The sequence below is a fragment of the Glycine soja genome, chromosome 9 (assembly GCF_004193775.1).
Source record: "Glycine soja cultivar W05 chromosome 9, ASM419377v2, whole genome shotgun sequence".
In the NCBI taxonomy this organism is placed as follows: Eukaryota; Viridiplantae; Streptophyta; class Magnoliopsida; order Fabales; family Fabaceae; genus Glycine; species Glycine soja.
In genome coordinates, this window is record NC_041010.1 from 10,743,353 (window position 1) to 10,756,373 (window position 13,021).

Below are 13,021 nucleotides of genomic sequence, written 5' to 3' on the forward strand. Positions count from 1 at the left end.
TTAGGTTGTGCCATATATATAGATGAGTTTTAATATCAGTGTTGCATTTTTTAAAGATTGAAAATACACTTGCACATGCTTTCTGTATGTGTTGTCAGCTACACGAATGACATGACATGCTTTAGCTTGCATCAGATCTGCATGTGTAGTCATGTTGTGCAGGGTCCTTTCACGTGCTTTATGTTATTGCAGACAACAATTTATCATACACGGTTTTCCACAATGTGTAGTCAAGTCAGACAACGATATATCATATATACTTTTTTAGAATTAAGCAATAATTTTGTTGTGGACGTAACAAATAAATTACATGTTCAAAACGATCAGGCATTTATAAATTACATGTTCAATCATAATTTATGTCAACATAGTCTCTCTTGAACATCACGAAGCTCTTGTAATGCTGCATTCTGCTAATATATGGATTTGGCCACGACTTCGCCTCCGGATGACAATTGCTAGACCATAACAATGATAGAGGCGGTAAGGGACAACGTTCTTTTAAATAAACCTGTTGTGTATGCGAAAACAATGTTAACTCAATCCTACAAAACTCATTGCATAATCATAAAAAAAACACTTCATATCTACAATGTACCTCAACAAAATGATTGTCATACACATGACCGAACAAATTATACGATGCAATGAAGAATTTGTCAGCGGTTGACTTCTAAGGGGAAAGAATGTCATGCTTTGTTGTTTAGACAAGGATACAACGATTACGTTATACCTTGATGCAATGACATGTCCCATGTCCATTATATCCATCCACTTATCCGTTGTCACCTGAATAAAACAAATATACACGTCAAACTTAATTTCAAACTAAAGTCTTAAAAATCAAATTCATAAATTACATACCTTGGTTAACCCATCTACAAGTAGTGACATCCTTAATTCCTCAAATCTCTCCGTGCCACCAAAGAGCTTGATATAGTCTTCTGAGAAATTGGCAAGTTCTTTAAGCAGATGGTTGCGGACCACCGACCAAGAGTCTTGACCCATACCTAATAAACCGGTAACCGACCGATATCCACAGTTACCATCACCTTTGACATCAACAATCTTATCAATGAAGTCGTGCATAAATGGCTGAAACTGGTCCAACATGGGCATCATCGTTCTTCGATTCGGTTGCTCAGAGGATGATGCAGTACGTCTCACCGGCGAATTGCTATTTTGTTGTGATTCAAAGGCATCTACATACTCCCAGTAAGATGGATCGCGCTTTGTTGACCTTGGGTTCCTACTCGTAGTTTTCTTCGGTGCCCCCTTTGTGTTAACCATTGCTGGAGGAGGACACATCGAATTTTGATCAGGGTGTGCAATTTCCCAAAGTTTACTTCTTAGAGTAAACTTGCCACAAACGTCAAGTTCTTCGAATTTTTGGTATATTGTTTCCATTACGTCCTTGATGCCCACCTCGGGCTCAGATAACCCTTGGTCTGAAAAACTGAGTCTCCTCCAGAACATATGAATTGAATCAAGTGGGATGCAACCACCAACATATTTGGATAGCTCACAAGCACAAGGAAGACCAAGCGTGGTTCTCACCACGCAACCACAACTTGAGGGATTCTTGCTAGCATAGTGAACACACTGTAATTCAGCAGCAATCTGATTTAAAGCATACCTTGAAACCATTCCAAGCAGCCTCCTGTATAAGGTTTTTTGGAACACATGTCCAATGACATGTGTACTTGTTTCAAATGATGCTTTAATCTGTGTGTGCTGCAATGTAATCATGTTATTCACGGCATCCCACACACTGCATAAGTCTCCAATGCTATTTTGTAACAGTCTTTTTAAAGACGAGTGAGCAGATTCAACCCTACATTTCAAATACACAAATAAAAATAAACATATACAATAATACAATTCCATAAATTTTTCAACGTTAATAGAAATAGTTGAATAGTTTCATACCTGTTTGTTGTTGTGTTTCCTAAGTGCATCACCTTATTAGTCCAGGCGGAAACAAATTTTTCCTTGTGTGGTATTATCCATGTTTCCTTGACATAGTCAACAAATATTGGCCAAGGTGCGCAAGCTACTTTGAACTTCTTCAGGCATTCATCAAACTGTTGTTCTGAAGGACAATCAGTCAGAGATCCCCAGCAATCCATGACATAATCCCAAGCATTTTTTTGCGCAATTAGTGATTTACATTTAGCCTTCACATTCTTGTTTATGTGAAAGATGCACAACAAATTTGTGCATTCAGGGAATACATCTTTCACTGCATTCATCAATGCTTGGTCTCTGTCAGTGACAATAACTCCAGGGAGGGCATCACGCTTTAAAAAAAGGCCTTGGAAGCGTTGAAAAGACCATACCAAATTATTAACGCGTTCATCCTCCACATATGCAAAACCGGCAGAGAATGTCATCCCAGTCGGTGTCACCCCAACAAAATCGAGCAATGGGAGTCTATACCGGGTTGTTTTGTAGGTGCTGTCTATCAAAAACACCAAATTGCATGCGTTGACTAACTTCACTGAATCAGGGTGACACCAAAAGATATCATGAACCACGTCTTCATCCTTTATTCTGTGTCAATAAATATATTGATCACGTTCAAGAAGCTTCATCAGATGTTGCATTTCAAGATCGCTTCCTCTTATGGAAGAACAGAATGCACTTCTTGCATTGTATATCTGTTTAATAGTCGTACAGCTATTGGCATTGTGTTCCTTCAGAGATAGCAGAATGTTTCTTGGCTTCACCATAGACTTCATCATATCAGCAATAAGTGTTTTTTCAGCTTTAGTCAATCGCTCTGCATATGGATGTCCAACTAATGACTTGACCAATTCATGATTATGCACTCCACAAATCAACTTCACCATCCAGCCTTCTCCTCCAACCACTGGCTTGCAATAAAGCTTGAAGGGACACCCACATTTCCTAGTCTCAGTGTCTCTTCTGATAAATTCTTTTTCCTACACTTATACTCGCCACTCCTTTCACAACCAATTAACACAAACGTACTCCTTCCTCTACTACCTGTGTTTGTGTCCGACCTTAAAATCACTACCACAAATCTATTTTCATGAGCCACGGATCGAGCCCACCGCAAAACATCCTCTCGGCACTCAAACATCTACAAAATCCACATAATTTAAGTTTTCTACCAGTATTCATTTTATTAAATATGTGACAAACATTAACATTATAACCTGAGAAGTCTTGAACGCATCCGAACAATCAACATGTGGTTCATTCGCGCCACATGATTCTGCATTTTCATAATCCATATCCGCTCGTTCAGACATTATTTCATACATCCACTCATCTTCATCCATCTAACCAAATCAAACAAAAAATGGCCATACAAAAAAATTAGTAATTTAAAAGAAAAAAGGAAAATAAATGGAAAAATAGATGCAAAAATGCAAAAATAGATGCAAAAACAGCAAATACCAAAAATAATACACTTACGGATCAAGTTGATCCGGAACTTATGGATCAACTTGATCCAGAAGGATGTTACGGATAAACTTGATCCGTAAGATACAGATCAAGTTTATCCGTAACATCCTTCCGGATCAAGTTGATCCGTAAAAAGCTTACGGATCAACTTGATCCGGAAGTCATCCGTATGTCCGCGACGAACAAACACCATCTGCGTACCTCGTTTGCCGCCACCGACCACCGCAAAGCTTGACGCCGGAAACTTCACCTTCACCGCTGCGCTCAACGTTGCTACCCCCACGAACCAGAGGCAATGCTGCACGAAAAAGAGAAAACGAGAAGCAAAACTTTTTGAAAATGGAGGTAAAAAGCTTTTCTGGAAAAAAATGGCATTTTTAAGGAAGAAAGGTGATAGGGACAATTTTGGCATTTCAAAGGTTTGCTGGGTGCACCAGCAAAAATGCTGGGTGCACCTAGTAACACTCTGATTATATATAGGTTGGATAACAAATTTTGTTTTTTTTTCAACCCAATCCAACTAAACTCAACCCAAATCACATAATTAAATTTATTTATCAATTTTTAGCTTCCGTAGTTTATTAAATTAAATCACCCATGAGTATATTTAGTCTTTATATACTTACAAAACTTTAGACAAAAACAAATTATTATTCTAATTTTTTTTAAAATATAAAATCATTTAAAAATATTGAAACCTAATTAACCCAATCCGTTTATGATCAGGTTGGATTGGGTTAGGTATGTAAAAAAAAATAACACAAATTCGACCCAACTCAACCCATCAAATTTTAATCGCGTTGGATAATGAGTTTAGCCAAACCTGACCCAACCCAACCCATAAATATTGTTAATCTGTATGAATCTTTCTTAGATTATCACAATTTTAAATTAATTCAATTCACTTTCTTAACTTAATAGATTGTGCATTTGATTTTAACTAAATTTATTTATATATTTATTTATTTTTATTTTATACAAAGTTTACTATTTATTTATATATTTATTTATTTTTATTTTATACAAAATTTACTATGTTGGATTGTGTTATGATTGATAATACACATTTAATTACACAATTCTTCTTTAAATATTTAATGCATGCAGATATTTTATTATGTTAAAAAATTGAATTGCATTGATGTAAGATTGTAATAATATAAGGAAGATTCATACTGGTTATATTGGTCAGATTATTATAAGATTGTAAAACAAATGTAATAATATCGACATGCATTAAATAGTTAAAGAAGAATTTATTGTTATAATAATAATAATAATAATAATAATAATAATAATAATAATAATAATAATAATAAATAGAAATATTTCATATTCTAAATACTCAAATAAAATGTTATAATTTTAATTATGTTTGAGAAGACATTTTAGTTATTTTTAACTGTTTTTACTAGTTAAAAAACTTGTTTGACTTTATGGTAAATAAGTTTTTTAGTAGTTTATAACATTTTTTAAAATACTACTTGAAGACATTTATTAAAACGCTAGTTTCTAACTTTTGGTTTTTTATATTTTTTCTTTTTATTTTTAATATATTTATCAAATTTCTTGATTACTCATTTTAAATAAATCATAGTTTTATTGCTTCTATCATTTTACATTTTTCAGTCACTTCAACAGCTAGTTTTATCAAACACTTACAATATAATAAGTTAACTTTTCAGCTTTTAGCTATTAATTTTTAGCTTTAAGTGATCAACTAATTTTTCAGCTTTCAATTAATTTTTTAGTTAATTTTGTTGAATATAATCAAAACTTTATATCTTAAATATTGATATAATGATTTTTTATTGCAAGATTGTATCTGATAATATGATGATATTTATAAGTAGCATGAATCATAGAATGTGTTTCACAAAATTTACTTTCTTACAACTTTTAATACTAATGATATTTTCCCCTCCTATGTTTGCAAATAATGACGATTTGCAACAAGGCTCAACATATGATATCAACTTGAAACAACGTTGTCAACAAGTAAAATATTTCTTAATTTTATCCAACACCAATTTCTCTATGAAATTAACATATTTGTTACCCTCGTGATAAGTATATTTTGCTTAATAATATATCTTCTACACCAGATGAAAATATTGTAAGAATTATACTAAATAATATTCCAAAAATTTTAATTTTTTTAATGAGAAATTAGTTACTTTATTTTATTAGGTTACATTTTTTATTATTTTCCTACCTCTAACATAATCAATAACTTATTTAATTTTAATTCTTTTAATGAGAATCTAGTTACTTTATTTTGTTAGATTATATCATTATTATTTTCCTACTTCTAATATAATTAGTAATTAATGTTCTTTTAAATTTTTAATATATGAGAATCTTCTACATCAGATGAAAATGCTGTAACAATTTTACTAAACAATATTCTAAGAATTTTAATTTTTTAACGAGAATTTAGTTACTTTATTTTATTAGATTACATTTTTTTTAAAATTTTTCTACTTCTAACAAATAAAATATATCATACTAGAAAGAGGTTGAATAGTGTGTTAGATAAATATATAATTTTTTTCACAAGAAGATATGCAAAAACAAAGATACTGAGTATGTCATCCACTGAGTGAAAAACAATTTTGATGCAAACAACAAACTATCATTCAATGCTAGATAAAACAAAGTTTCAACAAAGGTTTTCAAAAAAACACTTGTGTTAAAATAAACTTAAGAGAATACTAAATAGCTTAAGAGAAAAGAAGAAACACTTAATGTTTATGTTGGTTCACTCAATCAGTGTTATGTCCAATTCTCTTTCACAAACCTGTAAAAGGTTCCACTAATGAAAACTTAATTACAAACAAGTATTTTGTCATGTCATTCTTGACTACAACAATATTCTCTATACCAATTTTGGTACACCCTTAGATTCTCTTGAATCTACGACACTCAATTATTGTTTAACACCAGGTCGCTTTTGGCTTTTAGAGACAAAGATGTTTGAATGAATACACAAATTCAAATCACTCAATAGGGTGGATAAACACTTAAGGTCAAATATAGTGAATAAATTTGCTAGGAAAAGGTTAAACTAATTAAACATAATTTTGTATCATCCAGTGACTTGACAAATTCTCACTTCAAGTGCTCTTGCTTGTTTTTTTCTTCGTATTTTTTGCTATTTCAATAGAAGAGCTTAATCACCTTTTAAAGACTTTTAAGAAGAGGTCCATTATGAGATTTGCGCTTGCCTTGATATGATCGTTGTCTCATAGCTAGAGGCAATGCAACGTGTTGCATTCTTGTGGAGAGAGAAGGAATAAAGTTAAAAAAGCAGCATGTGCTCCTTCCTCTTCAGCGAACACGACTTCTAAGGAATATTCTTGTGAATTATTTTATTCCCTTCTATTATTTCATTATATACTTGGAAATTCAAAATATGAATTCAATACAATGTTGGATGCCACTTATACTTAATATAAAACAATTTGTGTAAATGAATGAGTCCATTGGACGCGAGTAAAAAGAACACAATGTATAAATACTAGTTTTTAGAAAGAGTGGACGCTAGTCTGTAATAGCGCGTTGGATGCTCAATATTACTCTTTAATAAAACAAGATTCACTTGTGAATGAGTGGGTAAAATAAGAGCTATATGATATGAAATAATTACTATGTGTACTCATATGTAGTTAGTTATGCTCACTTAAAAATAACTCATAGACCATCAATAATTTATATCTTTATAATCATCAAAATCACGGTCAAAATTGGATCGTCTAATTGTGAGAATGGATCGTTCAGACTTAATACTAACATATTTATGTACTTTTAATTCTATTAATGAGAATCTAATTACTTTATTTTGCTAGATTATATTTTTATTATTTTCCAACTTCTAATATAATTAGTGTTTTATGTTTTTCTAATTTTTTTTTAATGAGAATCTAGTTACTTTTTCTTTGGTCAGATTATAATTTTTTATATTTCTAATATAATCAGTATGAATCATTATTAGATTATTACAATTTTATATTAATGCAACTCATTTTATTAACTTAATAAAGTATCTACATGCATTAAATATCTAAAGAAGAATTGTTTAATTAAACGTGCATTATCAATCATAACACGAATTAAAATAAATAAATTTAGAAAAAGTCAAATAATCTATTAAGTTAAGACACTATTAGAAAATACACTTTCAACATCGGTTATTTATAACATTCTACATCGATTCTAAAACCGATGTTGAAAGTGCCGATGTTGAATGTATGAATGTTAACATCGGTTTTGTAAAACCGATGTTAACATATATATGACAACATCGGTTCTCTAAATACCCGATGTTAAACACAATGAACAACAGCAAAAAAAGTGTACGCATGATGAACGTTGACATCGATTTTGCAGTAAAACCGATGTTAATATGTTTAGAAAAACCGATGTTAATACATTAACATCGGTTTCCTACGATAATCGATGTTAATATATTCCATTAACATCGGTTTTGCTAGAAAACCGATGTCAACGTTGATGATGCATACACTTATTTGGTGTAGTTCTTTGTGTATAACATCGGTTATGTGTACATAACCGATGTTAATTTTCAAATGTTCACATCGGTTATTTATAACTAACTGATGTTAATGTACAAGAGTTGACATCGGTTATCTACAAATGACCGATGTTAAAATACAAACGCTGACATCGGTTATACACAAATAACCGATGTTAATATACAATCGTTAACATCAGTTTTCTATTACAACCGATGTTAAGGTTCATATCAACCGATGTTATCAGTTTTTGTAAATAACCGATGTTGTTTATGATATTAACATCGGTTTTTGTAAATAACCGATGTTGTTTATGATATTAACATCGGTTTTTGTTAATAACCGATGTTGTTTTGAAGTATTTTTTTTATATATACTTTCTGTTTTTACAGTAAACCCAAAATTGTACCTGTCAAATGCAATTTCAGGCCCAATTCACAGCAAATAAACATTTTATTCTGCTTTCAAGCAGTTTTAATGATAATAAACATCAAATAATTGATTTATCATAAAGAACAATCATCAAATAAATTCAATGTTTATGTTACATAGAAAATGTCAAAAATGTTAAACCAAAGTAAACTAAAGCTAAAGATAATGTCCCTAAATCCTAGGCCTGATCTCTAACTCGGAGATAAAACTGTGCCCACTGGATCCATAATGCTTTTAATCTCTCTGGCACCAATGGTCTAAGATCATTAAAATACTGCATGATGAAATAAATCATAATAAGTTAATAATGTAATACAAATTATAAATAAATCGATTTTGTTTGAAATAAACTTACCGCTTCCCAATTATTCCTAAAAGTTCCTAAAATGATGGTGGACATCCAGTGCATCCCATAGTAGCCGCACTCAGTACTTCCTTTTTGTCTATTACACTAAATACATAATGAAATTTGGATATTAATTAAACAACTAGTGTACAGACACATAAAGAAATATATATAAGTGGAAGTTTTATGTAAATGACGTACCTTGACTACAATCCACCTAGCAGAAGCCATTGATTTAGGCTGTGAAGCAACATCAAGACCTTTGATAGCACTGTTCCATATGAGTAACAATTAAAAACTGGTGTTGTACGTTGAGGTATTACAATGCAAATGTATTGAAAAGAACACTAACCTATTAATAATCCCCTTAAGGTAGTTGTCTGGCCAATTATGCAATGAACAAAACCAGACAACTGGGTGTTCCTTGGGCAGGATGACCACCATTTGCCAGTGTCCGCTGCAGTGGAACCTAAAATGGGTTAGTACATTAGTAAACATTAATTAAATTTAGTTATTTTGTGATTACCCATTTAGGTAGGCTCCAAGATAGACATCGCGTTGTGAACTCTGCATCCAACTCTTTATGTAACTTTAAGACTCAAACTGTGATTGCCCAGACCTCTGAATGGACTGTGGCTCGAGGAATCCATAGATATTAGAATTCCTCACTCTCATACATGTTTCAGTGAGATGCCTGTTTATGTTAAGTCAAAGTTAAATATTTATGAATTGAAAGCCATAACTTAGGTAATTAAAAGCCTTTTATATAAAGACTTACAGAATCCACAACTGTAACACTGATATGCTGAGACATTGACCACCGTGTGCGATTTCGAAGAGGTCTTCGTGCTTTATGTTGAGGGGGAAATCTGGATTAAAGACCCCGAACACGGTGGCATCCCATCTAACCTGATAAGGCCTCAAGAAAAGCTCTGGGATGGTCAATGTCATCAGATAAAGCGGATCATCGACCTCCGGATCAGGCTTCGGAGGTGGTTTTGCCGGAGACACAACTACCTGTTCATGAAACAAAGTTAAATAGCCTAATTTGAGGCACGCTTAATGAATTAATTTAAAAAGAAGAAACATATAGTAAGGACAATAAGTACCTGTTAGAGTCACCCGTCTTAGGATCGTTTCCTGAGGGATCAACCCAACTCCCATTTGTGCTCACTCGAGGACCGGAGGGACCAACCAGAGGCTCAAGAGGCACTGCAAGTCCCTGAGATTGCATCTGCGACTGAAGCTGGGACTGCATGTGGCTGAAGGATGCCATGACCTGCCTCGTCACTTTCTCTGTGATGGACTCCTTTAGCCGGTCCCTGATCTGTTGGGTCAACTGCTGTAATTCATTAGGAGGCAGGGAGGAAGCGCTGCGGGACGTCCGTGGGGCCGATCCAAAGTATTGTTTGATGGTGACACTGGCTCCAGCAGCATGGACACGTCCAGGGTGCTCTGGACGTCCAATAGCAGCAGCGAGAACATCCTGACGTCCATGGGGGACGAACGATTCCTGTGTGGCCTGCTCCTCAAACGAATCCTGCACAGAAAACACACAGTGGTACATGGCATTCTCAAAATATTGAAACATAATTGTAATGGTTAGTTGAAAATGACTTACAATCTTCTCAGCGATTTCCTTTGCGGCCTTAGTCGTCATCTCCCCTGTCTTCTTCGTGCGGGCCATCTTCCACTTCACGTGGCGTCTGACCGGGGATGGAGGGTCGATGACGCCATCAACGCTTCCTGACTATGCAGCTTCCTCCAGCTTCTTCTTTGTCTTCTCATCCAGGAGCTTCTGCTCCAAATAATCATAACCCCCACGAGACAAAACATGGGGGGCAGTATTCTGCTTCTGGATGACCTGTGCCTTCTTGCGCACATCCTGAAAAAATTAAACAATAATGTTTGAAATGGGTAGAATGAAGTATAACAACATCATGTTTAATATGAAAAACAACTTAAATGGCAAGGAACATACCTCCCAAGAAGGGTCTCTGCGAGTCTGGCAAAACTGGGCCCACTTTTCCTTGCTGATGCCGTATTTCTCACAGATAGTGTCCTCGACACCGTCCTGATCGGCTGCAAGGGCCCATTTCCTCGTGAGGTCTGATTTAAACTGCCTCCATCTCTCCCCCACGGTCTGTAGTAACTTCCTTTTCATCCTACTGTCAAAAGCCTCTGGGATATCAAATTCCGCCTGACAAAATCAAATAAAGTTTATTTGTTACAATAATGTATTTTTTGGCTATTAATTAAACAAAATCAAATAAGAAAAGAGAAATACCTGAATATCCTCCCAAATCAGGTCCTTCTGAGCAGTAGGGACCTCCTTCCAGTTCTCGTAGGTGACGTCCACCTTATCACGCGCCACAATCCCCAAATATGTTCTTAATTTCTTCCTGTGGGGACTGTCGGCCTTCCCGGTAGCAGGATCAACATGCACCACTGGTCTCTCAGTACCAGGTGGTCTAGTGGACAACGATCGTAGACGTGAGGCTTTGCATGTCTGCTTCACGGCAGACGGCGAAGCCGATGCATCCGAAGGAGGAGGAGGAGGAGGAGGAGGAGGAGGAGGAGGAGAAGGAGAAGGAGGAGGAGGAGGAGGAGTGGAGGCAGGTGGAGAACCCATGATCTTTTATACAATAACATACAAAATAGGATTAATGAAAAGAGGATCAGTCATAAGTTTTTTTGGGAAGGCAAAAGTATAATATTATTAAACAAAACCCCACCACAGAAGGAGACAAGACAAATTAACCAAAGGACTCCGAAAGATTGGTAGTTGTGCTTTTTAATTGTGATTTGGGGTAACCATGTTATAAAAAGTCTATTACATGTAATCAACAGTCAATGTATGCTTGATGGAATATAAATACTATATCTTCAGAAATACACATGTACATGGCATCCTTAGGACTTCATCCAACTGATGTTTGTCGCCAGTTTCATCATCCACCACCATTTTCTTCTCTGCCTTCTCACGTCTGTTGTTGTTAAACCCATATTTATGCCTTCTTCCCTTCATGTCTTGTTTTATCACAACTTTACCCAAATTTCCTATCTTCAGCATAGTTGAATCTCCTGTCTTATTCTCCAATGACACACTTTGATGGCCTATATCTCTTTTCTTCATATGTTCTAGTGGTTCAGCTTCAGAATGCATAGAGAAATCAGAATTTTCCAGTGATCACCAAAGGCTTCTGCATCAGCCTTGACACTCTCCTCCCTCTTTGGTTTATGCTTCTGTGCTGCATTCCGTGCTTCCTCCTTATAAATCTCAGATTTATTGGAGGTCTCACTAGAAGGATCAACACCAATCCGTGCCTGTTCCTCCTCTACCAGCTCAATATCTTTCGTTTCACCTTTGCTTTTGTAAACTACACTGTAATTTACAAAACAAAAGTTGAAAGGAAAGGTATTGAGCTGGTAGACGAGGAAGAAGCACAGATTGGTGCTGATCGTGCTAGTGCAACCTCTAATAAATCTGAGATTTATAAGGAGGAAGCACAGAATGCAGCACAGAAGCATAAACCAAAGAGGGTGGAGAGTGTCAATGCTGATGCATAAGCCTTTGGTGATCACTGGAAAATTCAGATTGCTTTATGCATTCTGAAGCTGAAGCACTAGAACATACGAAGAAAAGAGATACAGGCCATCAAAGTGTGTCATTGGAGAATAAGACAGGAGATTCAAGTGTGTTGAAGATAGGAGATTCGGTTAAAGTTGTGATAAAACAAGACATGAAGGGAAGAAATCATAAATATGGGTTTAACAACAATAAACGTGAGAAGATAAAGAACAAAAGGGTGGTGGATGATGAAACTGGCAACAAACATCAGCTGTATGAAGTCATAAGGATACCATCTAAAAGAAAATACCGATGCCTCAATTATAGAAAAATGTAGCTGTCACTTACTTGCTTTGGTGACCTCTGTCTCTGCAGAAAATTACATTACACGATGTTAATGAATTCTCCTTCATCATGATCATTTCGATTAGCATGAACGTCGTCAGCTTCTTCTTCTCTGACAACGTTAGGAGTGATTTGAGCGGTCAAAGGACTAACATAGGTGTCCATGTATGAATCATCATCTTCTACATTAACACCAATTGTTTTGCCCTATAGAACCACCCACCACCTTTCATCACAAGGGTCTTGCACGTAAAATACTTGTCTAGCTTGTTCTGCCATGATGAAAGGGTCATTGTGGTAACCAAGTTTCTTTAGGTCTTCCATCGTAAATCCTATATCATCGGTGCACACACCGGT

At 35.0% G+C, this 13,021-nt stretch overlaps 1 pseudogene; it reads right to left on the reverse strand.

Annotated features, from left to right (window-relative positions):
* Positions 1–346: 346 nt before the first annotated feature.
* Positions 347–3,366, reverse strand: LOC114368161 (annotated as a pseudogene).
* Positions 3,367–13,021: the final 9,655 nt, after the last annotated feature.